General features: G+C 35.4%; 1 protein-coding gene across 2 annotated transcripts in view; it reads left to right on the forward strand.

Annotated features, from left to right (window-relative positions):
* Positions 1-24281, forward strand: part of LOC124166963 — a 610523-nt gene that overhangs the window by 169399 nt on the left and 416843 nt on the right. The window lies entirely within an intron of this gene.

Below are 24281 nucleotides of genomic sequence, written 5' to 3' on the forward strand. Positions count from 1 at the left end.
TTTGCGCTCCCCTTCAGCTTTACTACGATTGATAACATCTACGAAATGGTAACTAGATATGCTTAAATTTACTCTCTAGCCCAAATCAATATCATTGATGACGTTTGGCAATAAAACTTATGAAAAAATATCGTGAAAATTATTTTTTAAATGTATTATCAAACTACTCGCTCGAAATGCGAGTTTTGAAGAAAGCGGTTCAGAAATATTAAGAGAAACTCAGAAATGGTGCATTAAAAGATAAGTGTGGTTAAAATATTTTCATGTATGTATGTACTTCCCTTTTTTTTACTTCCCTTTGAAGTTTCCTGCGAGTGGGGTATTGACCACAACTACGGAATCAAATATTGCCTATGAAAAAAATATCTAGAGAGTGGTAAAAGTTATTGTATTATCAAACTTCTCGCCTTAAGTGTAATTTTAAAAAAACTGTTTAGAAATGTTTAGAGAAACTAAGTAGTGGTGCATTAAAATGTAATAATGGCTTGCATTATTTCCATTCATGTTCCCTTTGACCTTTCCAACGAGTTATTCATATATCACATCCACGGACGCGACGAAATAGTGGCCACGTCTGCCAAAATTCACTCTCTAGCCCAACTCAACACCCCTGATGAGGACTACAAAATACCTTCAATCCACACGACCAAACTGTGAAGTGCTCGTCTTGGTCTCGGGGGACATTCCACCGAAAATTTCCCTGCTTAAGGCCCTTCCCGCAAAAAATCACCGTGGGGGGTATGCAGATATTCAAAGTATTCCGTTTGGCATTGAGGAGTAGACAGGAAGACCGAGGTTGTTAATGCGAAAGGCATCGGCAGTGAAAGGATTCGTGTGTGCGGGGTAGCTGGAGGAAGTGAAGGCTAGCAGGGGTGGAAGTTCGCGGTTTGGGTTTTGCGGAGCAGCGAAGGTTACCAACGGGATTCCGGTGCTACGGTTGCTCCGGTGATGGAAGGATGGGTGGCCTCGGGTGGGCGATGTGGTGCGGTTTGGTGTGGAGCGGTGGGAATACGTTTGGAGGACTGAAGGTTGAGATATAGAGTAGGGAATTGGAGGGGATTTTGGGCGTGAGGTATTGGAGCATGTTGACTGGAAATATAGCATTGCAAATGGGAGTGCGTTTAATATTTTTTTTGATAAAATCTTCTTGGGTTTTAAGCAGGGATGGCAATTGGAACGAAACGAAAATGTTTCGTTTCCTCCCGTATGGAAACGAAAATACGAGGTCAAGGTTAAGTTTTGTTCCCGCAGGAACTTAAAATAATCAAGGAATTTAGTTTCGACTCGGGACGAAACTTTACTCACGGGAACGAAACTAAATTAATCGCAAATCCGCTGCTCATAGTTAAGTTTTGATCCCAAAAGTTGATAAGAGAGAATAGTTGCGACCCATTACGTTGACTTTGAGCTTAAAAATCGAATGGCCAGTTTACCGTTACCGTTACCTGTTAGTTGCAAGAATATTAGTTCCCTATGCATCTAATGGCGGTAGGCCGAACCTCTACTTCATTCAACCATACTTCGTACTCGGTGTGTGGGTCGAAACTAAACTGTTTGAAGGTGAAGCACCTGGTCACTCCGGTGCAAAACGTTATCAGTGTTTTGTTTCGCCCCAGAGTTTTATTTTGGTTTCTTCCCGAATAGTTTTGACTCCAATGTCGTTTCGACACTGAGTTATGCTCCCAGGGTTTAAATCCGTTTCGTTTCTACATTTCGCTCCAGCGAACGAAACTATTTAAATTTTACTGGTTTTGACTTTGGTTTAGTTTCTGTTGACATCCCTGGAATTTAGTCAAACGGTTAAGTTAAGTTAAGTTTTAAGTCTTAGCCCTGATGGCATTCTTTGTCAGTTTTATCCCTGGCGACGATAAGGGGGTTATTCATCGAAATGTTAGCCTTTAACGACCTCAACCGGTGCCAAAGTCGAGAATGTTTTATGAATAGTCTTCGCCAATAAGGCCTACGATTTTTTTACTTAATTTCTTCAGAAAAGTTTCCATCCCTGCATACTAGATAAAAATGTCAGATTCACATTTTCACAATCAGCTCTCATATCCGCACTAACTTAGAAATTTTCTCTCTGTCTCTTTCTCGTAAATTTGAATTGTGAATTTTTAAAGAATACATGCATGATAATGTTCATCTTCATTGCAATTCTTACACATTCCCATGCACGCGACCTAACTGAAGTGTAGTATTTGATAATCATTAGATACAAGTAAAGAAATACTACTTTCAATTTTAGGTGAAGAAGGTCATTGCTCCGCCGATCTATTTCAACTATCCCCAATAGAACTTTAAGGGATGCATTTTAGTATGTGCAGAGACGTCTTTATTTGGTCTTCATCCTACATTTTACTGAGACACTTGATATTTATTCATATTCTTAAATATAATTTTCATTTTAAACTATCAGAGGAATTTAATTTAGCCTTTGATCTGAGTAATATTAAACTCATTCGGGATAATCAACTCGGCGTTGGAAGGCTGGAATAGGCGCCAGAAACATGCGGCTTCGGTGTGGCTTAAAGAACTGGATGTTGCTATGTAGAGCAAGGAATATATGTGGCTGAGATATTGGATTATACTACATGGAAATAAAATTAAATATAGAAAATACTTCACTTATTGTTTTTACTGGCACAGGAAAATTTCCTTATGTCCCCGTAAAATTGATAAAAAAAATTCCCGATATCCCAAGTACAACGCTCATGCGCTCATATCTATAGTCGTCGTTCAAGCAGTCCTCCAACCGGAAGGTAAATATCTACGCCTAAGAAAGTAAAAAATGGAATATGTGTATTTAAAAAGGATGTAATTGCAAAGTATTTGTTTTTAGTGCATATTTTTTAGTTTTCATCCGATGAAGCTCACTTTTTTCATTATTATTATTATTATCCTGATTAGTACAACCTAAATATATTTTAGTACATCTCTACTGTTTGTATTAAATTTCTAATTATAAATCACTATCTTTATCCAAAGTCATCGATAAACTATTTCCCTGTCACCATGGATTTAAAGGACTTATGGCGACTTAAGCCTCACTTTAAGCCTAAGCTCTTACAATTCACCTTATGACAAGCGTTGAAAGCTAAGGTTTGGAAATGCACTGTCGCCTTCTATTCTTAGGAGTAACTAGTTTTCGGAGAAAAGTGGAGATCAAGTTGTTGACTGAGGTAGGAAGGAAAAAGCTTTGGAGGAAATGCTTTGTAAAGGGTGCGAAGAAATGAACTGGGTTGCAAAAGGGAGAAGAGAGGGGAAAAAGGTTGTGATGTGACACTGGATGCCGAAGTGCAATGGAGGCTTACGATAGCGGGGTTTTTGGGGAATCGAATTTCCCCGAGTATGGAATAATAAAGGAGCTCCCAGCGGTTTCCATAGTGTCCAAGAGATGAGGTGGCACCCTGGCTTTGGCGTATTTCTGGGCGGAAACGCGAGAGTTTGGGGAGGTAGCTTACAGAGCCGGTCGGTGTTTGTGTGGAGGGGTAGGCATGGATGAGAAACGTAAGGTGTGGCGAAATTCGTGGGGCAAAGGTGGCTTTAGGAAAAAATCTGCGTTCTTCGACCTTCCTAACCTTATCTATTTTCTAACTCAACTATGTCTATGCACTATGCCTTTCAACTTATCTCATATAATCCTATTTATTACTACAGAAAGGTCTTTTTCTGCCATTCCTTATATGCTCATATACTGCACCTACAATAAATGAGGTAGGTACTCAATAAATGATGTATCATTTTAAACGTTGAATCACCGGCTTCTGGCGAAAAATACAATCTAAATCTCGAATTTCACTATTTACCCATTCACTTGACTTTAATGTTTAGATTTTCCATGTCGATTACTAGCTCAAAGTACATTGACTCTTCATACTTTTTTATGTTCTGGAGTTAAAAAAAAGGTTTTAAAACCCGTTAAATCCATTAATATAGCAAAGAAGCGTAACATTAGCAGCCAAAAATATTAAAAATAAAATCGAAGAATTATGAAGAATGTTAAACGTTCTCTAAAAGAGACAACGTGTGTAATGAACTTGAAAGATAATGTGTATCGCGAATAAATAAAAATATCGTGTTGAAAGTACTCAAGAATTGCTGACAACGGGAAATCAAAACAAAACATGAAAATAATACGAAATAAGCATAGTGTTTGTAAATGGGTGAATTGCATAAAAGTTTGTTTTTAAAGAGTTTTTGTAAATTGCATGCCATTATTCAGGAACAGACGTCACGTATGATCTTACTCGTGCCAAACTCTCTTTCCTGTAATGTATTCATGTGTTTTACAAATTTTTGCAAGAAAATAGTTTTTAAAAAGTACTTTGTGATAAACCGACTTCTCTATTTAAAACTCAATCACACCGTTTCCTTAATATGCATCATGTTGTCATTCCCTGATTGCGTAAAAGAGTCAAATTTTCGCTCGGCTTACCTAGTACATTCTTACACAAATTCCTCCAATTTCAAAGTTCCTGTGGTTTTTTATACGTTGAAAATACTTTTTCATTTAGACATTTCTTTATTTTAATCGGACCAGGATTCAGTACATATTGCCACTTTCATGGTGGACGAAATAGACAAGTAAATGAGAATAAATAAGTATGCAAGAACTCAAAAATAGATTAGATGACTTGTATTTTAGCTTGCTTACTTATGTGTATACCTTAATGCATGTTTCTGAATTTCCTTATTATTCCTAACTGCGTATTTTGTGCATTACAACTTTTTTGGCAGAAAACCGTATTGAGTGATGGCAAGTTTTGCCTCGAATGAGTTTGGTGGCATTATTTGTTAGCATGCGTAACGTTTTTTGTACTATTTGGTGTATATATGCGAATCCTATTGCATTCTACATGCTGGTGATTGATCACCCTCTGCCAAACATCCTATTGGTGGCTCGCAGGGTATTATGTGGACGTAGAAAACACCGACTGCCTAGGATATCATTGAAACCACACCTAAGCCATTCATTTATATCTACTAGAATATAGAATGCACTATAGCCAGGGGTGTAGTTTTTCCAATTGCTTGGACGTTAATAATTAAGGCTGCATCAAGTTTTTGAGAGTCGATGTCGTGACCTAAGAGCTGAGATCTGAAGAAAAGTCTGCGGCTTTTATAAATGGTCATTAATACGAATAACCGCGGCTAACCATGACTGGAAAATGTCTTAAATGTGGTAATTTGTGTTTTTCAGCTGTGTTGGATATATAGCTCTTTATAAGGTCTGATTAGTTATTCAACTCATTCTCTTTCACAAAAAGCGAATAAATAATCTTTCTTTGACATCCAATTTGTGGTTTTCTGTGGCTTTCAAACGAGATGAGGTCAGTAACACTGAATCGGTGGCCTGATTCAAATATGTCCTCCACAGACCGTGGATCAAAAAGCATATTTATGGTAGCCGTGGATTGAGATGAGCAAAAGGAAATTTTAGCTGTTTACTCCGTTTTACCCGCGTGCGATGGAGATATTTTTTCCTTGATCCTTCCTTTACTGAATTTTTTCTCCTGTCAGGCAGATAATGAAAGTAAAGGAGTCCCAAACTGTGCAAATAGTTAATTTCTCTACCTGCTAAGTTTTCTTCCCATCCAATTTTACATACATTTCTAGCTCGTGATGCTTTACGAAACCGCACAACCTTGTTTTTTGCGATTTATTCTCATGTGATGCTCTTCAAAACGCTTCTCTAACTCATATACCTGAAGCCCGTTCGCCAACTAGGTAATCAACGCCTGATTATCCGCGAATCTCACTAATTTTATCCTCATTCCCACTAATACTCCAGTTTCAAACTCGTCGCACATATCTCTCATTTATAGTTATTTCGTCAAGAAGTGATCATTTACGAGCAGAAATTACTTATTTTAAAAAGTAATCTGTGAAATTGCCGTTCTAATTACAATTACTTCTGGCAATATTGTCATCTAATAAGACCACTTGCCAAATGTCGAATTGTACTGTAAAAATGTGCAATAATTGAGTGTTAGAAATTTTGAAAGATAGAATTCACTTGCGATACACAAAACTATAACTGCTGTAACAACTTAATGTCATATTTTGTACACATCATAATTAGGCAAATACAATATAAAGGTGGCTGGCCTAAAAAAAATACAGATTAAGGTACTCAGGGATCCAAACTCATTTGTAAATCTGTGAAGGTAAATCAGTGAAATCAGTAAAATAATGGCCGCCTACCAGCAAGTGACGATTCATCTTTAACCGCAAAGCCGCATTTACGATATACAACGATTAAAAAATATACAATTTAATTAAAAAAGATGTGTTAAAAAGTTATATAGGACATTTTCAGACTTCCGAACTATAATAAAGGCATAAAAAATAAATAAATATAAAGAGATAATAAAGAACAATAGACTATTACAAAGTTATATAAGATTGTTACATGACGTTCTTTACTGAAAATTGTTTGTTACATAATGTTTTTTGCAACTTCTATAATGTTTTACCGACCCTCTATGGGAAACATGTAATCCTATTTGTAACACAATTTTGATGTTATATAAAACCTTTTGGTTTGCCTAGTGCATTCCTTAAAAAGTGTTGCATAAAAGTTTTATATTGCATCTCTATTTCGAGACACCATATTTCAGTGCAAAAATTTACGTATCATGTTTAAGTAACAGTGTTTTTTTACGTGATGTAAAGGTGCCTTAAAGAGAGAACTACCAGAAAAAATATATTTTGTAAAGATTAACCTTTACAAGTACAAATCACTACAAAAGTAATCGTTACATGTTATACTATTACTTTTCCTAGATAACTTACCAAGACTGGAGAAGGCATAGGAGAATATCCTAAAGGATGTAAAGGGAGACTGGAAAACGAGAAAAGCTTTGCGAGTGAAATATAGATACGATGCAGCGTTGTCACTCGCGTAACTCGGCGGCTTATCTCTTAGGAAAATATGTTTCCAGGATATACCGGCCGAAACATTTTTTTCCCGAATGAAATGCTAAAAGGAGTGGTGTAGATGGAAAAATAGAAATCCATATTTTAACGAAAGGATTATTTTCATCTCTCTCTAGGAAATGGTGGGCAGGATCTCCAAGGAATAGCAGGCGAAATACTGGACGATTTTGGCGAAGGCAGGGCACTTTCACCCATTTTCGTGGGATTACCATCCCAATGCTATGGCACGACGTCTCTTTTTCCGGCGTAACTCAGGTTTCTTATACAAACGCTCACAAGATCGCCTTTTCAGTGCAAAAACGTGAAGTATTGTGGAAATATCGAGGCTCAATGTTCTCTTTTTTTTAATTTTGTAATTTTTTTTCAATTTCAAATGCATATCGTCTCGTTTCAATTCCATTTTCCTCCACAAAAAGACGTAATTTCAAATAATAGCAATACGTTAGTTACAAAAATATATAATTAGTTTTTCTTTCTTGTATGCGGGCATAAACATATGTATGAGTAGTCGCGTAATTTGACGTGGGTGCGGCAAAGATAAAATTTTATTGCCTGCGATACACTGCGGGTCTATATGTTCCTATTGTACTAAATTGAATATAGAACTTTCATGCAGCACTGCAGCAGCCGTATAAGAGAAATTGTGAGGTAGGGAACGAAAACTATAATTCCACCACGGTTTTATTTTCTGGCTGAGACACTCATATGGTTCACTGCTATATGGGTGGCCTACTCCCGCAAAAAATACAATAATTTAATCAGCATTTTTTAAGAGCAATGTGACTTTCTCATATAATTGGAATTTTATTTAAATTCCAAATAAATGATCAATTTATAATTGAATTAAGATTCTGTTGAGCTGTTCTCAGTGTCTCAGCCATGTTCCTCAATATTTTAATTATTACTTTTAATGATAAAATTATGACTGCTGGAGTTACTTCAATGAGTATTTAATCATGTGAGGAGTAGTTAACAGTTACATTGGAGTGAAGGTAAACTATATGTGGTTCCTTTTTGAAGGAAAACATTGGTTGATGATAGAATTATGGATATTACTTATTGATGTTAGTCGATGAGAAACCGAAGAGGAAACATTCCGCACGGTTATAAATATATCTTTTTTTTAGATATTCAGATAATCGTGAATTCAACTCTAGGATAGACGCCATTGACTCTTCGACCCCTTTTAACAAGGATATACTGCCATAAATTTTTAGAACGCCACTGTGATTAATTTGAGTTCAACAAAGTCCTCGTACTACTCGAACTGCGACCCCCTCTGACGTTAGCTTACTTAGATAAAATACGAGGGTATGTATTGTGTGTTAGTTTACTGTCTGATGAAATAAAATCTAAAATATCAATGTTTTAATTAAGTAGCCAAGCATTTAATTTTTTTACTGCTATTTTGCATTGTTACCGCATATTATAGATCACAGAAAACGTGAAATATCCACGTGGATCCCGCACGTCTCACCCTACTGAAATACATGTAAACTGATTTCTTTAGTTTTTTTAGTTCATTAGTTTTTTTAAGATATCCTGTTTTTCTTTACTCCCACTTCAAGAAAGAGGAATTATTTGTAGTAATGTAAGAATTCATTTTATACGCATATCAAATGAAATCATAAATGGATACGTCAAGTTTTTTTGAGCAAAAGTTGCCATTTTGGGGATCCAATGGTAGTAGTTGTTGAAAAAATTATAGGAAACGTAGGAATTTTTATTATATCTAACCCGACGGCATGTATTTTTAAATACTAAACTATTAACGAAATTCACTAGATAGTATCAGTACATATCCAAGAGACGCACATTTATGATGCACGTATATTTTATTTACATTTTGTAAAAGGGTCTATTTTTGTGTTAAAAATTTTTCATTTTTTACACTCGTGTTTTATTTAAATCATTATAAATGAATTCACATATCGATTCCCTTGTTGTCAACAACAGCAAAACCTTTTTAATGAGGAAGATACTGAATATCAAATTATGATACCAATCTTTGATGTGAGCGTTTTCGACTCCGGTCGAGTTTATTGATGAATTCAGTAAATGACCTTGTCGTTCAGAATTCATTTTTAATGATGATTGGATGTTTTACATTGTTATCACGGATTATATACCACAGTGCGGGGAAAATATTCAGATGGATTCCGTATTAATAAATTATTTATGCCTCCATTCCAATTAAAGGATTTTTGTTAACAATGTTTGTTTTGGTTTTTAAATATAAATTTATTATTGGACCAAATAATGCTAATCCCAATTATCAAATAAATTTTTATTTCCCTATGAATCAAATATCAAATTATTTAGACCAAGATGAATAATTGATACTCGGTTCATTACCTAAAATGGCATATGATTTATTTAACATGATAATAAGCATTAATTGTATCTGTTGCTTAAGGTTAAACTTCGAGTGCGCGTGTACATCAGAAAGAAATATCCTTTTCTTTTCAGTTAAGACTTGTGAAGCGCAAAATCATTCAATCCTTCAGTAAGGTATCTCAGTTTTAATTATACAATAATTATGAACGATTTTAATTTAGTGTGTAATAGGAATTTAAAAGAGCAACACGGCCTTGAAGATTGGTCTCTTAAAACGTTGCGTCGGCTCATGTTTAAATTAACCTGGCTGAGAACCCGAGAAGAATTCATCAATACAACTCGATGATAAAAATTGATCTAAAATTGTGCCTGCATGTGTGAGATCGGTACCATCTCTAACTATATAAATTATTTAAAACCAACATATTTGTTAACAATTTAAATGACTGGTTATGTTGACATTCTTGGTAACTTGGAATACTATTAGCAAGTATTTTACATTAGAATCATGGATATCCATGGATGTAAGTTGTTTTTTTAACAAAAAATAAGTTTATTATGATAAAAAGGCTATATAATATTAGGAATAAATACGAGGGGCGGCTAATAATTCGCATACAATGTCATATTCATATTTTACATAGAATTTAAGCATAAAGTGAACTGTTGTTCGCTTTTTCCGAAATTGCAGTTGTGAAATGATTCTGGTTGATGAAGATTAATTACATTATGATACTTGGTGTTCGTATTTTCAAGGAATCGAATTATGTGAAATGGTGGAAAAAGTTGTCTACCATCATAATTTGGCCATTGATAGCGTGTCGTACATATGCATATAAGTTGTGCTGAATTAAAGTGGATGCACAGGTATTGGTCGAGTAATAAAAGAAATTGGCTATGAAAAAGATTAGTAAAACTGAATGAATTAACTTCTTTACTCTACTATGGTGAAGCGAGTTTGCTGTTGAATCACATGTTTTTAGGAAAGATTGCAAGGTTTAATGGTTATGTTTCGAAATTATGTAAACAAAAATTGCTGAAATGAAAAAATAAACGTTTTTAGAAATGCATGATGATAATCTTTATGCTCAAGTTATACTTAGTTGAGAATAAAGATTTTTAGGGAAAGGAAACAAACTGGCTGGCTTTGGAACTAAAGGAAAAATGTTCAAAGGAATTTGTAGGGAACCGGTTCGGTTGAAAACTAATTTTGGGAAAACTTACTGCCTCGCATTGAGGACATAAGTGAAATGAAAGCTGAATGATATATCAAATGTAAGATAGAAGTCATCGAGATACAAACAACGTATTTTATCACTGATAGCCACTGTAATAGTTTCAGTGAATCGCTCCACGTTTGGTTAAACTACTCTGATTCATAGATCCTTTTTGACTGCCATCCCTCTGCTGTAATGCAGTCTACTTGTACCGATGTGCACAATAGAAATCCATTCATTCCTCCTTCTTTTACGCTTTCCCTTTATGTTCAATGGGTTTTGTGCCTTGGTTCGTCGCGTCTCTAATGCGTTCACTATGTGTGAAAAGTAAGGAATGCCATGGGACAAAGTACTGCAAGGGATTTGTGATGGGCTGGCTGGGGAATTTTTACGGCCCAAGCAATTACCTCTCTCAGCAGAAGCTCAGCCAGCGATCGGAGAAGAATAGGGACATATCTCGTCTGCTCACTGCGATATATCTTCCTGAACAAGATAGTGGTTGTTTTCTGCTCTTCTTTTTCAGCTACCCAGAGAAACCCTACTTTTATGATATCTTTACGTATTATATTAATTTAAGTGGTGGAAATATAAGGCATTGCGTGTTTATTCTCCGAAGAAATATTACCAATATCATCCATTCTTTTCTTCATCAGCCTTCCATTTACTGATCAGCTTGTAATTTTTTTCTCTAGACTGTTGGTTTATTAATTTGAGCTGGCTTATGTACTTTATTTTGAATGTGATTTTCATTTACAATTTTAGGTTCCGTAGATCATTGTTCACTGACGGCGAAATACAGCTGGGGTACTTTTTAGGATCTCAATTGGACGGAGTACTATTCTACAAACTGCAAAAAAGGTGGCTGTCTAGTATCCCAGTGACTTTTTTAATTGTTTCCAAATATTTACCTCATTCTAAACTTCATCAATAACTTAGGTTGTCGCATAATAGATTGTATAAATTAATTAAATAACATAATTATGAACGAAAAATGTTTAATGCAAATAGCAGAGCCTCTGTTAATTACATATTTTCGAGGAACTGTGAAGTGATTTATGAAGAGTGGATTATTAAAAACACTTGCATTTGAAATTGATGTTTCTGAAGTCATAAAACATATTTTTTAAACCGTATCAATTCCAAAATTTTGGGACAGCGTTCTAATCCTATTTTTATTTGGAGTACTTCTTTTTAGGAGATGAGTTCATAGCGAGTGGTCTACTTCTCTTCTTAAAAGTATCTTCGAAGGTGAATAGGCATCTACATCTCCTTTTCCCCAGCGCAATGCCGGATACCGCGGGATATAAAAATTGGAAACGTTTCGTTGTAAAGTCCTTTCGGATTTCCGCCGAGGAAAGAGAAGCGGTCGGCTCTAGTCGCAAAAAGATCTGCTTTGCAGCCCACGTAACATTTTCCCGGGAGGTTTTTCCTAGCTTTCAGCGGAACCGCTAGCTCTCCTCGGCGATATACACACACCGCTTTTATTTTGGTGGGAGAAAAGACTCGTAGAAACGTAGTATCCATTCCCTTTATCACCCGGTCAAGTGTTTGAAGGAGTGGGAACCGAGTTAAGGTACGTTGCCCAGGGTTGCTGGTTTCGTAGGATACGGTCCGCCGTGGTCCTTAGCGATACTTACGGACAGGTTTGCGAGTGTCCCACAAGGTGGCAAGGAAATGGGGTATAATGAGAGCATCTCACTTTTTCCCCCCACCTGGCAGCAACTCTGTAGTGTCTCCGCACTGCGGTTACGGTGAATATTTCAGTTCTATGCGGACGGAAAGAGATGGGGTGGTGGGGTTGCAGGAAAGGTGAGGAACAGATGAAAAGCGGAAAGGCGAATGGTGGGTAAGGAAGCAGGGAGAGAACATTGTATTTCGTAATCCAAACACAGAATATTGAACATAAACTTGTCACATACTCCGAGGCAGGGCTAGGCAGTATTTCAAATGTAGTGGAACCTGGATAATTCGAACATCTATAATTTGAAATATTCTTTGATTCGAATATTTTCCACGGTCTCTAGCATTTTGTATTCAAACAATAATAAGAAAATTGTAGATAATTCCATTTTTTCAAATTTAGTTATAAATGATAATCTGTGACTCAAAATAATTGTGAATGCATCGGAAAATATGCTTTGCTAACGCTATTGTCAAAATAATCTGTGAAAGTCAAAATGAGGGCCAGCGTAGAGTGTGACAACTCACACTTCCAACGTGTCTAAACTTATACTATTACGAGTTAAATTGGTAGGGCACAGCAGTTCAGATGTTGCTGTGGACATTTTAAGGTTAGAATGAAAATGTTACTATACTTCGTAGTTTGTTAAAATAAATATTTCTGTTTTAAGGCTACTTTAATCTTGTTAAAAGGCGTTAATCAAAGTATTTTTACTTCAAGAGTGTCAATTTAATGAAGAGTTTTATTGGAAATATGAATTTTATTGTTTTGGAACTATTTATTAAGGACTTCTTTAAATCAAAATTTTGGATAGTTCGAAGTTTTTAACTGCCCCCTTGATGATCGAATTAACCAAGTTCCACTGTAAATAGTATTTTGAAATGCGCATTTGAAATACCTTTGTAATTTATATTTGGTATTTCAAATACACGGTCTGAATGTATCTTGTATTTTGTATTTTAAACACAGATTTTTGGTATTTTCTCACTCTAATGTAAAAAATACATTTGTAAAATACTTTTGAAGTGGAGAGGATATCCCTTTTGTAACATTAAGATCCAGAGACTACTTCGTTTTCTTTAAAATCGTTTCTCCATCATTTTAACAATCCATAACGTGACAAGGTAGGTTATATTTTTTTGATATATCTAAGTTTCCATGCAAATGTATTTTAAAAGTTATTTAAAATTCAATTTTGTAGCTTTTTTTCAAATACTCAAGTCAAAGGTATTTCGTAGTTTGCCTTTCAAGTATATTGGGAGGAGTATTCTATATTTTGTATTTCAAATACTCCTCGGCCTGTATTTTGCCATTACCTGCGCGGAAGCTACTCCGCCTCATATGAGCATACTATTAAGTTACAAGTGAATATTTGTCAGCATCGTGCAAATATACCAGTATTTATTGAACATTATTTTAAGCAATATTATCAAAACAAGAAATGATAAAGTGTAACAAGAAAATTAGCAGGACAAGTTATAAACTATAAGAGAAACAAAAATGTTGTAACCATATTGTATTAGTGCAGTGCATTAAATTAAATTTATTTCTCATGAATATATGTATAAACTGATGCAGAGATGTAGTTTTGTAAAAATATACCAAAAATTGCATTAATTTGCATGTTTTATGGCATGGCCAGATCAGAGCGTGAACTGCGTTGCATAAACTGGTAGATAGTTATAGTCTTTGCCCAAATATTCGGTTACTTTTGGAACTAAGTATATCACTACATGAGACATTCCATAAATATAATGTTCTATCGTTGTCGCGTTTCACTGTTAGACTTGAACATTTTTTTTTAGTAAAAAGTCGTATTATTTCCACCGTGTGGAAATTTTGAGCGGCTGGATTCCCTAGTATCCCCGCATTCAGGATACAAGTGTATTTTATGTTTGTACGGGTTAATGTTTAGCTATTTTTCTTTGTTTTTTATTTGTTTTTGTCTATAATTGCAGCAACTGAGCCTTTTTGTGTTTTTTGTACCTCTGTCAATTGATTTTTCCTGGGTTTTTGTGTGGATGTAAAATATCTCGTGGACTATAAGGGCCCATGATAATAAATGAATTGAATAATTCTATACAGAGGAGGTGAGGATCACAAGAAAAGCGGAAATGCGTTTGGTGAGAGAGGGAAGGGGGAGGTATAACGCTCGCTGGGGTAGAAAGAGAAGGCGAGTAGTGAGCTCAGCGAGTATTGTGGAGGAGTAAAATTTCGAATCAGTGGCATACGGTGCTTACCTTTTCCGCGAATCGCGTCTCTGCCGCCCGCATTTGGGCCATAACGGTATCTCCTTTTCCATCCACTCTCGTATATCGTGAGAGCAGTCTCGATTTACCGCAATACCGCCTTTACCCACCATAAGCCAAATCTCTGCAAGTCTTCTAGGGCACAAAAACGTACTTGGCACATATCCGTAGGCTCCGTGAATGATATTTATCGCTCACCAATATGAATTGGATGAATGTAGCATTTATTTCTAGATAAAACTTAGTTAAAATTGTATTAAAAAGTTATAAACCTAACTTACTGACTTCTAGAAAGTGGCATTTATTCAACCCTCTCGAAATTCCCTGAATTTTTAAAATCTAATATGCTATATACTATATTTTTTTAACTAATATACTAAAAAACCAACTATATACGAGTCTTCTAGGGACCAGAAAAGTACTTCACACATATATGTAATATCCCTGAATGATATTTATCGCTCATCAATATGAATTGGCTTGAGAGAGGAAACGCCTTCAAGTGAACAATGTAATTGTTAAATAAACATGAATGCTCACATTGGTCTCAATGTATGTCAATTTGTCATAAATAAATGACCATTTCCCACCACAAATAAACTCAGTTTTTCATCTATTTGGGTACACAAAGGTATTTCACGTCCCCAGGCTACTACATATATATCCCCATATAATATGAATTTCTTCGCAATATTAATAAAATTGGAAAGGAACATAATTGCTTCAAGATAATAATTTAGAATTAGTTGGCTCGAATCGAATCATTAATTTGTAACTTCTTCAAATGTTATGATAGGGTGTCTCACTTATTTTTTTAAATATTACCATAGTTCAAGGTAAATATTATTAAATCCTTCTTTAAACTTACGGTGCAGAAGTAGATGAAAATCAATAAAGCCCTGGAAATGAGGAGTTCAAAAATATTTAGTAAAAAAAATAGAAAATATAGAAAAAAATGAAAAACTAGTGTTGCTGCTTTGGAATAGGAATAGATTACGACTAGGAACTCTTTTTAGGGGGATCATATTGTAATTTAACACGATTAGTATTTCATTGCATTAAAAACTAGAATCATTGAATATATTTGGTTTGAAAAGCACATGAAAGACCATGTGACATTCTACTTGTTGTCCAACTGTCCACCCCGATTTAGGATGGTGAGGTACCAATTGATTTTTTATTGACATTGTTTTTAGGAATTCTCAGAGACACTTTGTGCCCATACTCCACATATATCTGCTCAGCCTACACCACAAGTCGAAAAAAACGAAATATTCTCTCCGACATGAGTTACAAAAAAAACTTGCCTCAGTGAACGATGCGGACCTGGGGAGAAGGTTTATTGCACGCGTGACTGAAAGCGCGTGCGTGCCACTGTGCAACAGTGTGATGATCTTTTCGAGCGCCTGTGTTGAGGCATAAGCTACTGCGCCACCACAGGCTCGGAGCAAACATTTTTTTTACCGTCCCATATTTTTTTTCCTTTGGGCCGGGGATTTAGCTCCGCAGATTGAGTCTTTATCGGTGGCGCAGTCGATTTTCAGGCCGCGTGGAGATTGGATAGCAGAGCTCGCCTATCCGCGGGATACAGAGCACTGGAGAGTTGAACAAAAGCGAGCGGGAGTTGATGCATAGGCACAGGCAGCATATTTTTTTCATCCCTTTTCTTCTTAATTCCGCTTCTATGGATTACCCGACGTCGATATGCCTCTCGTCAATCGTGAGGAAATATTCTCCTTTCAAAACTGAGGGACGTGGCCGCGTGAAAGATGCGCATGGGCCCAACATTTTAGAGCAGCATCATTTATGTAGTAGCTACCAAACGCTTTCTATTTTCGCATCGCATTTTTTTCGCTATTTTCGCATTTTTGGTGAGTTTTCGGTCCTGATTTTTTTTGCGTGACTGACATGAATTTCAGTGAAAATTTTCCTCCGGGTTCTTTTTAGTGATACGTGCCTAATTAGTTGCATAATAAAATATTTTTGTTTTTAATAATAAGATGTTTTTGGAGCATGAACTATTAATTGAGGCATTAAATTTTCGTGAATAGAAAAGTCGTAGATTTTCATTCTGTCTTAGTATTCCATCAGAGCCATATGCGATGCTAAATAACAGGATGGAATTTATCTTTGTGAGATTATTAAGTAGATTAACGAGATTATGTGCCTCTGCATGACCATTAGATATATATTAATTCTGTATTGATGCATAGGAAGAGGGAGCATACTTTTTTCATCCTTTTTCTTACGGGGGATCGGGTTGGTGTGGTTGCTAGAGTGTTGGCTTCCCACCCGGCGGGCTCGGGTTCAAATACCGGCGGTGGAAGAGAATTTTCAGAGACTACCCGATGCCTGCTTGAATGTTGTGTGGAGGACATTTTAAGCGCAACACTCCGTCCGTCGGATGGGACGTTAAGCCGTGGTCCCTTTGGCGCATTTCGTTAAGAGCAGGCTAATGCCGACGCAGGGTTTCTCTCCACACTTCCTTCCATACCCTTCTCTCATGGCGCAAATGACCTCAGCTATCGGTCGCCTCCTCCAATACCATACCATACCCGCTTTTTCTTACTATTCCGCTTCTGTGGATCAACTGACGTAGATGTGACTCTCATCAATCGTCAGGAAACATTCTTTTTTCAAAACTGAGGGACATGAGTGTATGGAAGAGACACATAGTCCAAATATTTTAGATCAGTATCACTTATATAATAGTAACCAAATTTTATCTATTCAGTCATCATGTGAGTATACGGTCCTGCTTTTATGCGTTACTGACATGAATCTGAGTGAAAATTTACCTGCGCGTTCTTTTAATAATATGTGTCAAATTAGTTTTAATGTGAAAAGGGATTTCGTAACTTATAATTTGTAGATTCGACTCGTTTTTAAGGATTAAACTATACATTAGGGCACTAAATTTATAGAAATGCTGATGGGATGCTAAACAATAAGAGCTTATATAGTTTAGCTTATGAGTGAGATTATTATTATCTGCAGACCTCTATATGATCACGCCATTTTTTACAAAACCTTTTTATGAGTTCATTTTTTAATTGTTCATGATAAGGCATTTATTCATTTTTAATTCAAATGTTATTTCATAATTACGCCATGTACTACTTTATCATCCAGAACTCACCCATTACTATGAAAGTAATGTGCCACGTAAAGTATTTGCATGACACATCAACTTCACTGGGAAGGCAAACAGATAATTAGATAGAGCAGTTCTAAAAGGAGTCTATTTAGTGAAAATGATCAAAAATACAAATTATCACGAGTATGTGTAAGAAAAATAAAATAAATAAATGATACATACTTTTTTCCTTGCCAGGGTGTGGGCTTATGATAGGGATCTCATTTGGTTAAATAATAAACTACGTTGGCTGAAATGAAGTCGTCATATACTTTAATTTATTATATTTACTAGATGCATTATTTGAATAATTGGGTCTCTTTTTTTCCTGTTCTCATCGACGTTTACCGTCGTGATTAGTTGATATGATTCTTTGATAAAACAGATAATTAGATACAGCAGTTCTAAAAGGAGCCTATTCAGTGCAAATGATCAAAAATATAAATTATCACGAGTATTTGTAAGAAAAATAAAATAAACAAATGATACATACTTTTTTCCTTGTATAATTGGGTCTCTTTTTTTCCTTTTCTCATCGACGTTTACCGTCGTGAATAGTTGATATGATTCTTTGATAAAAACTTACGATTATAATAATTATTGAGCTCAATTTTTTTAGGCTCAATAATTATTGAGCCTAAAAAAATAATCTGATAGGAAGAAGCTTATACTACCTTCCAGAACTTTGGTATTTCACCATCGAGAACAAGCTCCAAGATTGAGCTCCCTCCAAGGTATCTGAGATCGTATTTTGTCTTTGCTGTATAATTTTTCCCAGATAACTTCTGCCATATTTTGTTTTATGACAACTTCTACCGTTTAATGTCGTTTAAAGTTATATTTGTAATTTTTTATCATTATGATTCATCTCACTTGTGCCTTTTGGCACTTAATTTTTTTCTAAAACTAGTTTTTTTTTCATTTACCTTATTCTTAAATCCCAAATAGTAACATTAGCTAAGATCTCTCCGTTATCATTTAAACAATTGATTCCCTTTCTCTTAATACCATAGACTTTACAGTTCTGCGGAATATTTATTTATTGAATATTGCTACAATTAGGCTATTACCTGGTGGCACCATTAGATAAAAATAAATTAATGACAAGTCTACCTAACCTAGGAAACAGTAAATAAACATAAAGTACACCAATAGTATAAAACATACATTAATTCTAAACTCATACCACTATTAAATGAAGGTTGGTTGAAATAACCCAGTTGCCAACTCTCCATCATGAACCACAATAACATCAACCAAGAATATTAAGAAATGAGCACTTAAAACTTTGGTATTTGCGGGGAAGATCTTAGAAATATCTCCAAGTGGGTCGTTTCACTCCACCACGTAGGAAGGATCTTTGGAAAATGCCTGTTCAAACGCGGAGGCGATACGTTTGGTCTATATTTGGTGCTTTTAAAACTTACTTTCGTTGAAATAAATCAGCGGAGAATATATTCATCGGACTCATTTGAAATTTCCTTTCCGTAAAAAAGGACTGCCGTTGTTATTTTGCGTATGCATGAACTGCTCGTCAATTATTTCGGCCGGGAACTTCCTAATGAAGTGATGCGTGCTTAAATGCAATGGTATTACTACCTGTTTGAAAACACTCATACCATTTGCTGACGTCGCTCCAATTTAAGCCTGCCCTCAATGTGCACACCGGAGAGCATTCGCACGTAATAGCGCGGGACTTAATGAACATTTATTAATGCTCCGAGAAAATGCGGAACCCAGTCTTGATAACCACTAGACTTCAGTACAAGATGGCGTTCGCGTTTACTTTTTCCCTTCCCTGCTCTCAGCAATCAAGGAACAGCATTGCTGCCTCGGAAAATCTTTTCCTCTTTATGCCATATGCAAAGAATCTTTATTTGCATCGCAGCGTTCATTTTTCTCAACAATATTAATGAGAGGCTATATGAGCTACTTTTACGTATATCTTATTCGCGTGCTACCAATAGGAGACCTTTTTGGTCAATGTGATAGAATAAGCACGAAAGTAAATAATAATAATAAATTTGACTATTTAAGGGTGAATGCTAATTTTCTTTATGAATAAAAACAGCTTTTACTTTATCTCTTGATATTGTGAATAGTATTATTTTTTTTAAGGTATTCCCATTATATCTCTTAACTCTCAAAATTCCTTTGCATAGTCATTTATCAAGAAATATATATTCGAAAATTTTCTCCTTCAGTTATTTATGCATTGGTCTGGTAAATATACTTAAAGTGTTAGCCTAAAAAGAAAATATGATTATAGTCATCATAAATTATTTATTACTTAAAATACTTATAATTAACTATAGGGAAGGTGAGTACAACGTTGGTTGCCGTAAATATCTGGTTATGTCTCATTATTTCCTTTATTATATTTAATATGAAATGATTTTCCATATAAGTAATTTAACCTTATTCATTCATCATTTACAGTTACAATCTCAAAGACCAATTTTTAAACAGACAATCAACTTCAACTCAAAATAAAACTACTAAAACACCTTCCTTAACTCTTAAAACACCACCTCTCCCTAACTTTCAATAAAATCATGAAATAACAAGTGTATTACAACGAAAAGGAATATTCAAGTGTCACCATGAACAAGATTCTATTTAAATTGTGTCAAAGACGACGGCTGGCATGTGCCCGTTAGCTGCGGTGAAAGTGATCTCGTTATGCTAAAGAGAATAACAGGTTCAAGTATTTCCAGGGAGACAGAAAAGTGCCCGGTAATGTAGTTGGGAAGGAAGCCGTGGGAAGAAATTTTCGAGGAGCCTGTCTGTATAAGTGCATTGCGGAGATATTGTGAAGACAGGGGAAGGGGGGCGTGGAATGTCGAGTTGCTCGAATATCTGAGCGACTGTGTGGGAGGAAGACGACGAAAGAGAACGGCCGTTCCAAATGGAATGTGGAGATTGGATTAAAGCAAGGGGAGAAAGTATGAAAAAATCTCTCGGAGGAGAGAAGGCAGCGGAAAGAAGGGCCTTGACCTATGGAGCATTTATTTGGAGATAAAATTTTATTGTTCGCTCATAAAATTATTTGGGTTATGCTGAAGTGTATCACTAGTATAACCACAGTAGGTATAAACCGTTTCTAACCCAGAGCTGCTTCTGGAAGAAATTAAATTTCAAGACATTTCATTTTAAAAACGCGAAAATATTCTTCTCAAGCATAATTAATTAGACAGCTACATATTTCGCCATTAAACTTTTAAGCAATAAGTAAAACGTAGCTTATATCTATCCTAAAACAAGCTGAAAATTAAGCTGAAAATTTTTTAAATGTAAATTAGAAGCAACATTGGGTTATATGGCCTTTAGGCTCACTAAGGACTAGATACAACCATTTCATTTCATGTATCAACTGTATATGTGATAAATGCACACACTTTGTTAGATTTCATACTAAAATATACATTTCATATAAATGGAGTGTTTATTTAAAAGTAAGAAGGTGTGTTTGAATTGAGAATTTATAGAAATACTCTGGTGTCGTGTTTTTCAATCTACAATCATTGATATACCCAGGAGTATACCTATATTTCAAGAAATTTTTCAATCAGATTTTTTACCAGCATTTTAAAGAAAATTTTTTATAAGTAACACATTAACTCTTATCCAGTTACATGGAAATATACATACTTAGAGCTATTTACTTCTTTTTAAAGCTGGTGATCTAGTTTTACATAATTTGTATATCCAAATACGCTCCAAGTATTGTGCTTCTTATTTGAGCTCAAACGATTCTTAAGTAGCCCACAAAATTTACTTGATAAATTGATAATCATTGAAATAAAACACTAGTCACAAATTATACTACCTTGAACAATTTGCTTTCCCGAGTTTTTCGGAATTTTCATCCGGTTTACCTGAGTGCTTGACCATTTTTGGCATTCCACATCATTGGATTCATCGCTTGAAAGCATTCTTCTCAAGTATCTGGGATCGGAATAGGACTCTCTCCAAATGTGGTAAACACTCCTTGACTTCAGCAGCAGGCAAATTTCGCTGAGGTGAGGGAATCCATGCATAACTGTTGCTGAGATTGGATTGAGTTCATTCAATATGCAACTTTGAGAAGGTACAATCTCTTAAAAAAGGCCGTTTTACATCTGTCTGAAACAATTTCATTTACAATCAGTCCTGAAGCGATAGCGTAAGAGATAAACTTGTTGGGAATCATATCATATTGAAATATTTTTTTTCCAAATCACTATTTTTGCGAAATTCTCAATTGTTCTCCTTAAATTACTCATATTCTGGTTTGGTAGAAATATCTAATGGGTTAACCCGAAAGAAAAATGTAATTAAGGTCACCTATCACTACCTCAAAATGCTTATTGAAAGCTGTGAGGAAGGTGAGAACAGCGTTGGTCCCCGAATGTTTTTTAAGTTTCTTTATTGCCTTTTTTTATTTGAAATATGAAGCAATTTCCAAATGTACCACCTGAAACTAATGAAACTTTTCAGAAAATGCCCGATCTCTACTTGGGTGTTGTATAATGCATATTATAGTACCTTGCCCGTCGAATGGGATGTTAAACCGCGATCCCTGGGGCGCCTTTTGCCAAGATAAGGTGCCGACGTCGGGTTCCTCTCTTCTCTCCGTGACCTATCCATCCCTCATGGACCCTAGATGACACTCACCTACTCCATACTATTTATTTATTTTTGATATAGTGCAAAAACGGCACAAGTCCGATAACAAAGAAAAAATAATTACAAAGGAAACAATTAGCAAATAGTAATTAAACGTAAAAATGCAATTAGCAAAATTATATTTAAAAATTTTATCAAACTAGAATATGGTAAAATGTGCGCACAGTATTGAATGCCCACACTATGTGATGAATTGAACTTACGCTACTTATGAACATTACTTAAGTTCCCTGTCTTTCTTATTCTTAATTGTAGATGTCGTGCGAGCATTTTCTCTCGATTTTAGAACTATCCTAGGGAGTAAAAAGTAAAAAGGTGAGTTTATTTTTGTAAAGAGTTAATTTTATTACTTTTTCGCTTTCCTTGGAATTTTTTTTTCAATCACGCGGAAAAAAAGTAATTCGGGTGTTATTTCATCCCTTCATTATTTTTTTGTAGCGGATTCATAAATAAATTCATCGTTTTCTTCATTCATATCTCTCTTGGTTTTTCATTCATCCCACAGACCGTCCATCTGCAAGCACGTGTGGTGTAGTGTGAGTTTTTTTTATCTTCTGTATTCAGACTCCTACGCTTCCCTTGACTTTGGAGTGAACACAAAGTGAGGAACCTCTTACATCCAAATCCTTTTTCCTCGCGCCGAGGCCAATCCCGTCGTGGGCCTCTTGAAGTGCTCAAATACCAGAAAAAATATATAAAACCGCTTCCACCCCTTCTCAACCTATGCGGACTTACCGCGCTACCCATCTCATCCTTAGCTTTCTCATTTATATCCTCTCCACGTATAAACACGCGTGGATTCCCGAGCGCAAATATACGAAAAAAATATACCGGGTTCTCTCGCAGGTGGAACCGGACACGTTGAACGAACTTATCCCCTGCATTTTTTTTGGTAGATTAATTTTACGTTTATTTGCGTGGTGGATTTTCCAATGTTATATTTTCGGGTTCAAATATTTAATGGAATGTCGCTAACCTTCATTTTCAGTGAGGTATTCTTAAAGTCATTCTTAATTTCCATTTTTAACATTTTCGTGGAATTTTCTAATGTGTATTTTTTGTATTTATCCTATGTACAGTGGCATTTTATATTAATAAGACCTGAGTAATCTAGAAATTACTGACCATATTATTTAAACGGTTCGTTATGGGCAATAATTCCGTGATTTTCTCCTGTGTTTTATGTAGGGCTAACGTTGCTGCGTAAAGATCCTCTGGAATGATTCCTCAATATTTTAAAATTAATAATAAATATTTTTGTGAGAGTCATTTGGTAATTTTATTAAATATAAAAATATCTAATATCACGCCAGTCTCATGAGAAGTACCAAATTGATTTATTTACTTAATTACTTATTCAAGCGTAGAACTATCATAGAAATTTACTAGGCGTTTCCTCTATTTAGTTGACGAATTCTTAATGCTGAGCACTAGTAATAGGATCAATGTCTTATAGAAAGGAAAAAGTTTTTCATGACATTATAAGCATTAAATTGCTTAGTTGCGGCAAATATAGCAACTCTAATGACTGTTAAAATAAGTAATAATAGAGGTCATGGTGGATTAACTCCCGCGGGTAAATGAAATATCCTGCATAAATTAAATTGTATTTCCATTTTTGGACACGTAGCGTGATCATCTCGGAGAGAGTCCAGAGATATTATTGAATCATTCATTCTTTCCGTGAAGGCATTCGATCTCTCCGATTCCAACAGACTTATCATGATAGTCGTTTCTGGTCCTTTGAGAAAATCTATTTCACTGGCATTCCCTTTTTGTCTATCCACTGCCAGCGATATATCTGAAGAACAGCCGAAAAATATGTACAGTAAAAATGCTAATCCATCAAACACCAGCATCAAATCGTATCTTGGGTTATATATTTTTGATTGCTTTTGTTCTGTGCCCCGAAACCATGAAAAAACTATCTATCAAGAAGATATCGGGCTCAATTAGCTAGAAAGAAAAGTCAGCAAGTGTATGAATTCCACTGTAGATAACAGTGTCCTTGTCTTCTGTGAATTTCCTACTTTCCTTCTTATGAATAGCAAATG

Source organism: Ischnura elegans, chromosome 10, assembly GCF_921293095.1.
Source record: "Ischnura elegans chromosome 10, ioIscEleg1.1, whole genome shotgun sequence".
Lineage (NCBI taxonomy): Eukaryota > Metazoa > Arthropoda > Insecta > Odonata > Coenagrionidae > Ischnura > Ischnura elegans.